Source organism: Pan troglodytes, chromosome 7 (genome assembly GCF_028858775.2).
Source record: "Pan troglodytes isolate AG18354 chromosome 7, NHGRI_mPanTro3-v2.0_pri, whole genome shotgun sequence".
NCBI lineage: Eukaryota > Metazoa > Chordata > Mammalia > Primates > Hominidae > Pan > Pan troglodytes.
Window position 1 is genome coordinate 82,542,863 of NC_072405.2, and position 11,468 is coordinate 82,554,330.

Below are 11,468 nucleotides of genomic sequence, written 5' to 3' on the forward strand. Positions count from 1 at the left end.
TTATATTTCCTTTACCAAGTGGTAACCTTTCAGAACTTCTGTGTCTGCAGTTCTCCAAAATAATATGCTAAACAAACAAACAAACAAAAAACAAAAACCACAGTCTATTTTAGGATGGCATATTCTAGTCTTCTACAGTCATATTTCAGAGTCACAGGTCCTGAACCCTATCCCTTGAATTATTTTATCTTTAATTAATTAATTTTTTTGAGATGGAGTTTCACTGTTGCCAAAGCTGGGGTGCAGTGGCATGATCTCAGGTTACTATAACCTCCACCTCCCAGGTTCAAGGAATTCTCCTGCCTCAGCCTCCTGAGTAGCTGGGATTACAGGTGCCCACCGCCATGCCTGGCTAATTTTTTTGCATTTTTAGTAGAGACAGGGTTTCACCATGTTGGCCAGGCTGGTCTCAAACTCCTGACCTCAGGTGATCCACCCGCCTCTGCCTCCCAAAGTGCTGGGATTACAGGCGTGAGCCACCACGCCCGGCCTATTTTTTATTTTTTTGAGATGGAGTCTCGCCCTGTCACCCAGGCTGGAGTGCACTGGTGCGATCTCTGCTCATTGCAACCGCCACCTCTCCCTCCCAGGTTCAAGCAATTTTCCTGCCTCAAACTCCCAAGTAGCTGGGACTATAGGGCGCACTACCACACCCAGATAAGCTTTTGTATTTTTGGTAGAGACAGGGTTTCTCCGTGTTGCCCAGGCTGGTCTCGAACTTCCTAAGCTCAAGCAATCAGCCTGCCTAGGCCTCCCAAAGTGCTGGGATTACAGGCCTGAGCCACTGTCCCAGCCAATTATTTTATATTTAAAACAGTACAATGAAGTACATAAAATGATTTCCTTCTTACAAATAAGGAAACAGGCTTAGAGAGGCTAAATAATTTGCCAAAGTCACCCAGTTTATGAATAGAAAAATCCAAATTTTATCTTGGGAATTCTATTTTTTTTAATGTTGCTTTTTGTTTGTAATGATGTCCACACAAAGGATCTACCTTGGGAATTCTAACTCTAGGACTCTAAAAATCGAATTCTCCAACCAGTGCACATATTATCTTTCAGAATCCTTTCATTTAATGACCCATATCAATAGGTTTTAGAAAAAAAGTAATACTGATCAAGTTTATTCATTTTGAACTACGAAACTTAAGTTAAACTTAAGGTAGGATAGATTTTACGTTTTACCAAGGATATCTATGCCCCCAAATATATCTAATTGGTGAATTTTCAGTTCAACAAAATTCTTAAAAATGTAATTTTGTCCAACAAGCCTATATTGAATGCCAGACACTAGAGATATAGAGATGAATAAGATACAGTTCCTGCCCTCACATTGCTTATACTCAGGAAGATGGATCTAAGAAAGGATTTAACAGAATATGGGAAAAGTTACTTACTGGCTATGATGGAAGCAAACGGTAGGAGCATTTGATCCCACCTGGGAGCTAAGGACATGTGTCTGGAAGAGCCGACATCTGAGCAGAGGTGCAAAGGGGTACAGGAAAGGAATTGGGAGAGGAAGCATAACTAGGTGATTGGTGTTTACAAGGGATGACAAACAGATTGGTATTGCCTAACAGAAATTGTAAAGACAGAGTGGAAGATGTGACCAAAGAGGCAAGTAAGACCAGGTCATGGAAGGATTTATTTATTTAGCCTGTGACACAGCCTTGAGGTGATTCTCAGAACATGTGCCCTTCATGGAAGGTTCTGTTGGCTAATGAGGGGGCTGGACTTGATCTTAGAGATCATTTGGCACATTCGAGGTATTTCCAAATAGAAAGTGGTAAACCAGGCTGGGTGCAATGGCTCACGCCTGTAATCCCAGCACTTTGGGAGGCTGAGGCGTGTGGATCACCTGAGGTCAGGAGTTTGAGACCAGCCTGGCCAACATGGTGAAACCCCGTCTCTACTAAAACTACAAAAATTAGCCAGGCATAGTGGTGCGTGCTTGTAATCCCAGCTACTTGGGAGACTGAGGCAGGAGAATCGCTTGAACCCGGGAAGCGGAGGGTGCAGTGAGCCAAGATCATGCCACTGTATCCCAGCCTGGGCGACAGAGCGAGACTTCATCTCAAAAAACAAACAACAACAACAAAAACAAAAACAATAAACCAGACTTGTGTTTTAGAATGATTGTTCTGGTGGATGAACAGATTTGATCAGGTAAAGTCAGCAAAGAAAAATCAGGAAAGTAAGCTATTGCCAAGGAGTGAGAAAGTAAGGATGGACTAGGACATGTATGGAAAGGAAGGGAAGGGCTCTAGCGACAGGAGGGAGAGCAGACAGGACTGACAGATCTGTTGTTTGTAGGGAAGGAGGAGGAGGAAAGAGTTGAGTGCTAGATTTCTGGTTTGAAAATAGAGGAGTTAGTAGAAATGGAGGCAATGAAAGTAGAAGAGGAAGAAAAAAGAATTCCCTTCTGGACATGTTTGAGATTTTCAAGTTTCCTATAGGTCATCTATTTCAGTCAGGTATTTTTCAAGTGTAAGTTGTAAAAGCTATCTCAAATGAATTCAAATAGGGAGGGGAAAATAAATTTCTTAAGAAATTGTGGGAACAGAAGCTTAGCTGAAGTGGAGGGCCACTTTTTCTGTGTCTCTGTGGTGAACAAAATAACCCCCAGTCTCCAGGCTCATATCCCTCCTACCAGCTCAGCAGCCCCAGGGATAGTTCTAGCTACAAAGATCTGATTGGCTTTAATCAGCTCCATCTCTCAACTAATCATCATAGTGATGAAGGAAGTGAGGTATTTACTCTGATTGGTTAGGTCTTGGCTGACTCTTACAGCATTGTGGCTGCAGGGCGGGGGTGGTCAGCCCCGCCCAGGTCACGTGTAATGAGACATCCCAGAAGGAAGAAGCTTCTTAAACTAAAATGGGAGGAGATAAGAGATGCCAGAGAAACATAAACTACAGATGTCCACTACTACAAGGAATATATTCAGTATATTCAGCAGACAATTCTACACCACAAGTTTCCGGCCCTTAAGCTGAGAGAAGGTGGGGAGAAACTCTCATTTAAGTAGAAGTTTTTGATTGTGATAACATTAGATGGCTTGAACATTTTAATGTCTGATAAGAGGCTGTTCTTGTGATAGAGGGACTAGAGCAGTTCTGGCAACTTTCTGAGATTTCATCCAGGGCAGAGAAAGCCCATCAAGCAGGTTTGAAAGGATAACAGGCAACAGCACCACATGGAGTCCAGCACATTCAGTAAAATGATTACATTTAAACCAGGAAAATAAAGAGATCACCCCAATACAGATTAGGAAAGAGAAGAACATGATGCTGAAGTCAGAAGCTAGGGGAACATCAGCATTTAGAAGCCAAAAAAAGGTCCTCAGGAGTCAGTACTCAGTAGCGGGTACCATATTTTCTGTTGGAATGAGTTGTGGAGTGAACTGGTAACTGAAGAAATAGATACATCAAGAAGCTTAACTGAAGCCAGGTGCGGTGGCTCGCACCTAAAATTCAACAGTTTAAGAAGCAGGGAGGGGGTGAGATGCAGTGGCTCACGTCTGTAATCCCAGCACTTTGGGAGGCCAAGGTGGACGGATCACTTGAGGTCAGGAGTTTGAGACCAGCCTGGCCAACATGGGGAAACCCCGTCTGTACTAAAACAGTACAAAAATTAGCTGGGCATGGTGGCAAGAGCCAGAAATCCCAGCTATTGGGGAGGCTAAGGCAGGAGAATCGCTTGAACCTGGGAGGCGGGGATTACAGTAGTGAGCGAGATCTTGCCACTGCACTCCAGCCTGGGCGACAGAGCAAGACTCTGTCTAAAAAAAGAGAAGCAGCCGCTGGGAGGGCAGGATTGGGATTGCTTGAGGCCAGGAGTTTGAGACCAGCCTAGGGAACACAGGGAGGGCCCCTCTCCCCATCTCTATCTACAACAAATAAAAAATTAGCTGGGCAAGATGGTGCATACCTGTAGTCCTAGCTACTTTAAAGGCTAAGTTAGGAGAATCCCTTGAGCCTAGGCATTTAAGGCTGCAGTGAGCTAGGTTTGCACCAGGGCACCTCACTGCTCTCCAGCCCCGGCAACAGAGCAAGGCTTTGTCTCAAAAAAAAAAAAAAAAAAAAAAAAAAAAAAAAAAAAAGCTTAATCTGAGAAAAGAAAGTGGGAAATGAGATAAATGCAAAGTCAAGAGTAGGGAACAGTTTAGTTTTTTATTTGCTTATTTTAGAAAGAGATTTGAGCATTTTCATTGCCTAAAGAGAGTCTGAGAGGTCAAAGACTGCAGGAGAGAGAGAGAAGTGTTTCAAAATGCTAGGAGTTTGAAGATGGAAGGCTGTGTGGGTGATGTACATTGGTTTTGAGGTGGAGGAAGACTCCTAATAGCTTTTTATGTTATAATACCATAGGACTGGGGGACATATTCTCCTATGATGTGACATAGGAATTATAAAACCACAAGATAGACATGGTACGTCTCTGTAGAACAAGAATTTTACTGTTTGGTAAGTTATTAAAAACAGAGTGGGCTGGGCGCGGTGGCTCACTCCTGTAATCCCAGCACTTTGGGAGGCCGAGGCGGGCGGATCACAAGGTCAGGAGATCGAAACCATCCTGGCTAACACGGTGAAACCCCGTCTCTACTGAAAATACAAAAAAAAAAAAAAAAAAAAAAAAAAAAAAAAATTAGCCGGGCGCGGTAGCGGGTGCCTGTAGTCCCAGCTACTCGGGAGGCTGAGGCAGGAGAATGGCGCGAACCCGGGAGGCGGAGCTTGCTGCCGAGATCGCGCCACTGCACTCCAGCCTGGGGGACAGAGAGAGACTCCGTCTCAAACAAAAGAAAACAAAAAAACAGAGCGTTCTTCAGACTCTGGAATTCAAGTTCACTCTCCAGTGGAAATTGAGAATCATTGAGGTAGATGTTAAACTTCATCATATTGCTTCCTTTTACTTAATTGGCTGTATCAAATGAAATGAAAAATAACAGTTTAAAAGGATTAGAGAAGCCAGGCTTGAAGAGGGATCTTACTGGCTGAAGATAAGTTTGAGCAACAAAATAAGGAATGTGACAAAATGAAACACATAACTATATACATAGACGTATCTATACATAATATAAATATGTATTGCACATAAAAGCAATGAGAGATTTAAAGAATAATAACTTTGCAAACCCTAGTAAAATAATGGAGTCTGGCATTGATCTTCAATTCGTGTTAAAACCATTAGCTGAAAAGTTGAGGAAGAGTCTAATAATGGATGAATCACACGGACACACATAAATTTATTGATTAATTTTAATGTCAGTAAAAGTGGGACAGCCAGATATTATGTGCTTCCTGAAGGTGGTTAGGAAGTAATAGATTAAGCACTCTTGCCAAAAGAATGTAATCAAGACCTATATCTCATGATCAGTTTATAGGAAATACAGAGTGAGTGAAGTGCAAAATAGAGGAACTTGTAAAACCACATCAAGAGGCTGCAAACAGCCAAAGTCAGATTATAGGAAATTCTACAGAACAAATGACGTAGTTTCTTCAATAAATGGTATAAAAGGGAGATCGAGGGAAACTCTCATAGATTAAAAGATACCCAAGAGACATATTAAACAAATGCAATATGTTAACCTCGTTTGGATCCTGACTCAAAGAACTAACTGTAAAAATACATTTTTAAAACAACAGGAGAAATTTTTTTTTTTTTTTTTTCTGAGATGGAGTCTCACTCTGTTACCCAGGCTGAAGGGCAGTGGTGTGATCTCGGCTCACTGCAACCTCGGCCTCCTGGGTTCAAACGATTCTCCTGCCTCAGCCTTCCGAGTAGCTGGGACTACAGGCATGCGCCGCCACGCCCGGCTAATGTTTTTGTATTTTTGGTCGAAACGGGGTTTCACCATGTTGGTCAGGCTGGTTGCAAACTCCTCACCTCAAATGATTCACCCGCCTCGGACTCCCAAAATGCTGGCATTACAGGCGTGAGCCACCGTGCCTGGCCAACAGGAGAAATTTCAACACAGACTGGATATGGTTTGAAAAGACAGAGTAAAAGAACATTAGATATGATAGATATGGAAGTCATAAAAGTGTTATTAAATATATAGGCATAGATGATGGTTTCTGCAGAAAAATAACATGAATGGAACAGAAAAAATATATAAAAGATTTGTGGCATAATGAGAAATATATATTTGGTCTTTGTCCTCAGTTCCTGACACAGAGCTCCTAAAACTCCTAATTTCCTGAGTGATAGGAGCACCTTTTGTTCTAATACTGTGACTCTTAGCAGGCCCCTAGATAACTAGCTTCAGGTTGGAGGCTAGAAAGATGGCACCTTGGCCGGGTGCAGTGGCTGATGCCTGTAATCCCAGCACTTTGGGAGGCCGAAGTGGGCAGATCACGAGGTTAGGAGATGGAGACCATCCTGGCCAACATGGTGAAACCCCGTCTATACTAAAAATACAAAAATTAGCTGGGTGTGGTGGTGTGCGCCTGTGATCCCAGCTACTTGGGAGGCTGAGGCAGGAGAATCAATTGAACCTGGGAGGTGGAGGTTGCAGTGAGCCGAGATGGCATCACTGCACTCCAGCCTGGGCAACAGAGTGAGACTCTGTCTCAACAACAACAACAACAACAACAACAACAACAACAACAACAACAACAAAGAAAGATGGCACCTTGATTAGAATCCTGGAACTTTCAGCCCCCCTCACCCCCAAACCTATAGGGAGAGGAGAGAAGCTGGAGATTGAGTTAATAATTGATTATGGCTGCATGATAAAACCTCCATAAAAAGTCCTAAACAATGGGGATCAGAGAACTTCCAAATTTTCATCCATATGCTGGGAAGATGGCACACCCCAACTCCACAGGAACAAAGGCTCCTGTTCTCTGGGCCATTCCGGACCTTGCCATGTGGCTGTTCATTTGTATACTTTGTAATAAATTGGTAAACATAATTAAGGTATGTTCTGAATTCTGTGAGTCCTTATAGCAAATTATAAAACATGAAGGGAGGCCAGGGGAGGTGGCTTATGCCTGTAATCCCAGCACTTAGGAAGGCTGAAGCCGGAGAATTGCTTGAGCTCAGGAGTTTGAGGCTGCAGTGAGCTATAATCGTACCAATACACTCCAGCCTGGGTAACAAAGCAAGACCCTGTCTCTGAAAAGAAGAAAAAAAGAAAAAGAAAATGAAAACATGAAAGGGGGGTCATGGGACCCCCTGATTTACAGTCAGTTGGTCAGAAGGACAGGAGGCCTGGGATGTGTGTCTGGCATTAGAAGTGGGGGCCGTGTCATGTGACTGAGGCTTCAATCTGTGGTGTCTGCACTAACTCAGAATAGTTACTGTCAAAATTGAGTTGTTGAATATTTGCTTGGTGCCCAGAGAATCGGAGAATTGGTTGTTGGTACCAGAAAACATCCCAGAGCAACCTAATAAATTATATATCCCTTAGTCATAAAACTAGCACCCAAGGAAATGGGAAAAATGCTAGCAGGAGTCCCACCAAGATCTGGAACAGGTACAAGGTGCACCCATCTCTATTACTACTTAACATTGTATTTGAGGTATTAGCCAGTTTAATCAGACAAGAAGGCAATTCTAATTGTTTTAATTTTGCATAATTTTTTTTTTGAGACTAAGTTTCGCTGTTGTCACTCAGGCTGGAGTGCAATGGCGTGATCTCAGCTCACTGCAACCTCCGCCTCCCAGGTTCAAGTGATTCTCCTGCCTCAGCCTCCTAAGTAGCTGGGATTACAGGTGCCTGCCACCACACCCAGCTAGTTTTTGTGTTTTTAGTAGAGATGGGATTTTGCCACATTGGCCAGGCTGGTCTCAAACTCCTGAACTCGTGATCTGCCCGCTTTGGCCTCCCAAAATGCTGGGATTACAGGCGTGAGTCACCTCGTCCGGCCTAATTTTGCATAATAATTGAATAGAAAAAGTTTAAGCTTTCTATGTGTAGATGATATAACGGCATCCCCAACAACCCAAGATAATTCAAGATAAAGCAGAATAAAGTAATTTAGTAAGCTAGAAGTATAGAAGATCAACATACAACTATTAATACCTTCACATATGCAAAAAATAACTAGTTAACTTTGGAAAACAATATGATGGTTTTTCCATAAATGAAAAATATAGGCCAAGTGCAGCAGCTCATGCCTGTAGTCCCAGCACTTTGGGAGGTAGAGGCAGAAGAGTCACTTGAAGCAAAGAGATCAAGACCAGTCTGGCCAACATAGTGAGACCCCATTTCTACAAAAAATTTAAAAAATTAGCTGAGTGTGATGGCATGCCCATGTAGTACTACCTACTCAGGAGGCTGAGGCCGGAAGATTACATGAGCCTGGGAATCAAGGTACAGTGAGCTATGACCTCATCACTGCACTCTAGCCTGGGCAACAGAGCAAGAACCTGTCTCTATTAAAAAAATACATACATATATATGTATATATATTTTATATACATACATAAATACATATGTCTGTATATATATTTATATACATACATAAAATTACCATATGATACAGCTACTCGGCTTCTGGATATATACCCAGAAGAATTGAAAGCAGGGTCTCAGGCCAGATGCAGTGGCTCATGTCTATAATCCCAGCACTTTGGGAGGCCAAAGTGGTTAGACTGCTTGAGTTCATGAGTTCGAAACCAGCCTGGGCAAAATGGCAAGACCCTGTCTCTACCAAAAAATAAAAAAATTTAGCTGCATATATTGGAACATCCTTGTAGTCCCAGTCACTTGGGAGGCTGAGGTGGGAGGATTGCTTGAGCCCAGGCTGGTGGAGGTTGCAGTGAGCAGAGATTGCGTCACTGCACTCCAGTCTAGGTGACAGAGTGAGACCCCTGTGTCAAAAAAAAAAACAAAAAAAAACAAAGAATTGTTGAAAGTAGGGTCTCAAAGATAAGTTGTACGCTCACGTTCATAGCAGCATTATTCACAGTAACTAAAATGTAGAAGCAACCCAGGCTTTCATTAACAGATGAATAGACAAGGAAAATGTGGTGTACACATACAATGGAATATTATTTAGCCCTAAAAAGACAGGAAATTCTGACAAATGCTACAACATGGATAAACCTTGAAGACATTATGCTAAGTGAAATAAGACAATTACAAAAAAGCAGTCATGTGTTGCATAACGTTTTGGTTAATGATGAACTGCATGAATGATCATGGTCCCATAAGATTATAATGAAGCTGAAAAATTCCTAGCACCTAGTGATGTTGTAGCCATTGTAACTTTGTAGCTCAATGGATTACTCATGTTTGTGGTGATGCTAGTATAAATAAATCTATTGTGCTGTCAGTCATATAAAAGTGTATATTAGTCCGGGCACGGTGGCTCACGCCTGTAATCCCAGCACTTTGGGAGCCGAGGTGCGCAGATCACGAGGTCAGGAGATTGAGACCATCCTGGCTAACACAGGGAAACCCCATCTCTACTAAAAATACAAAAAATTAGCCAGGCATGGTGGTGGGCATCAGTAGTCCCAGCTACTCGGGAGGCTGAGGCAGGAGAATGGCGTGAACCCAGGAGGCAGAGCTTGCAGTGAGCCAAGATCGTGCCACTGCACTCCAGCCTGAGCGACAGAGCGAGACTCTGTCTCTAAATAAATAAATAAATAAATAAATAAAATAAAAATATCTAGTAGCCAGGCCAGGTGCAGTGGCTCATGCCTGTAATCCCAGCACTTTGGGAGGCTGAGGCGAGTGGATCACTTGAGGTCAGGAGTTCGAGACCAGCCTGGCCAACATGGCGAAACCCTGTCTCTACTAAAAATACAAAAATTAGCTGGGCATGGTGGCATGTGCCTGTAATCCCAGCTACTTGGGAGGCTGAGGCAGGAGAATCACTTGAAACCAGGAGGTGGAGGTTGTAGTGAGCCGAGATCACGCCACTGCAGTCCAGCCTGGACAACAGTGAGACTCTGTGTCAAAAATTTAAAAATATATATATATAGCAATGCCCTAGGCCTTCACATTCACTCAACACTCACTGACTCACACAGAGCAACTTTCAGTCCTGCAAATTCCATTCATGGTAAATGCTATCAACCTAAATAATAAACAGAGAGAAGTTATTTAAAAGAAAATGTGGCCGGGCACAGTGGCTCATGCCTGTAATCCCAGCCCTTTGGGAGGCCAAGGTGGGCAGATCACCTGAGGTCGAGAGTTCGAGACCAGCCTGACCAACATGAAGAAACCCCATCTCTACTAAAAATACAAAAATTAGCTGGGCGTGGTGGTGCATGCCTGTAATCCCAGCTACTTGGGAGGCCAAGGCAGGACAATTGCTTGAACCCAGGAGGCGGGGGTTGCGGTGAGTCAAGATTGTGCTATTGTACTCCAGCCTGGGCAACAAGAGCAAAACTTTGTCTCAAAAAAAAAAAAAAAGAAAGAAAGAAAAGAAAAGAAAATGTTTATTTTGGAATAGGGCATTGCAATAGGAATACATGTACCAGGGTAAACTATGTGTGTATTCAGGGAGGTAAAGGAAGACAAAGGTTTTTTAACTCTTTTCCCATTTGGCCCAAGAATACTTGCCAGCAGTGCTTGCGGCTGCAGCATACCCCAAGATAACTTTGCCACAAAATATCTGGCTTTTATTAATATTATTACGTTTGCATCACTCCAGTGTGTTGATTTTGGAAACAAAAGACATCATTCTATTTGTAGCATTCTGTTTTTAACAGTGGTAGTTCGATTTACACACAGTAATTCTCGATGGTTGAAAATCAAATCCTAGAAAATGTAGCATTCCTATATGTGATGTTAGTTGTTCTCAAACAGTTGTTGGCCGAAGAGTTATTTGATGAATCTGATTTTTCCTAAATAGACGATTCTGGTGATTCAGACAATTCTGATGTTAGTTCTGTTTAGAAATAACTCCAAGAATACTTTTTATGTTTTACTTTCACATTGAAAATCAGTCAGATTTGCTTCAGCCTCAATGAGCTTGTTTATGTAAAATTAAATGAGTGCTGGCAGCAAGCTGCACCTTTTTTTCCTAAGTGGGAAAAGGGGTAAAGGAAAAATGAAGAAGATGATTACTTAATAGTTTTGAGATGATTATCCTTGGCTACAAGAATCAATAACAAGGGCGATGCCAGTCTGATCAATAACCAGGGTGATGCCTGCAAATGGATAGGCAGTTGCTGGGCAGATAGCCTCACAGAAGTATATTTTTGTGTAAAGTTGTGATGGCCTTTGTGTAGGGTTGTGGGTTTGGCAGTCTTTTGTGGTAATTCTTGTAGTTAGGCATTTTTTTATTTTATTTTCTTATTTTTATTTTTATTTTTTTTAGACAGAGTCTTGCTCTGTTGCCCAGGCTGGAGTGCAGTGGCTGCGATCTCAGCTCACTGCAAGCTCCGCCTTCTGGGTTCACACCATTCTGCTGCCTCAGCCTCCCGAGTAGCTGGGACTACAGGTGCCTGACACTATGCCCGGCTAATTTTTTTGTATTTTTAGTAGAGATGGGGTTTCACTGTGCTAG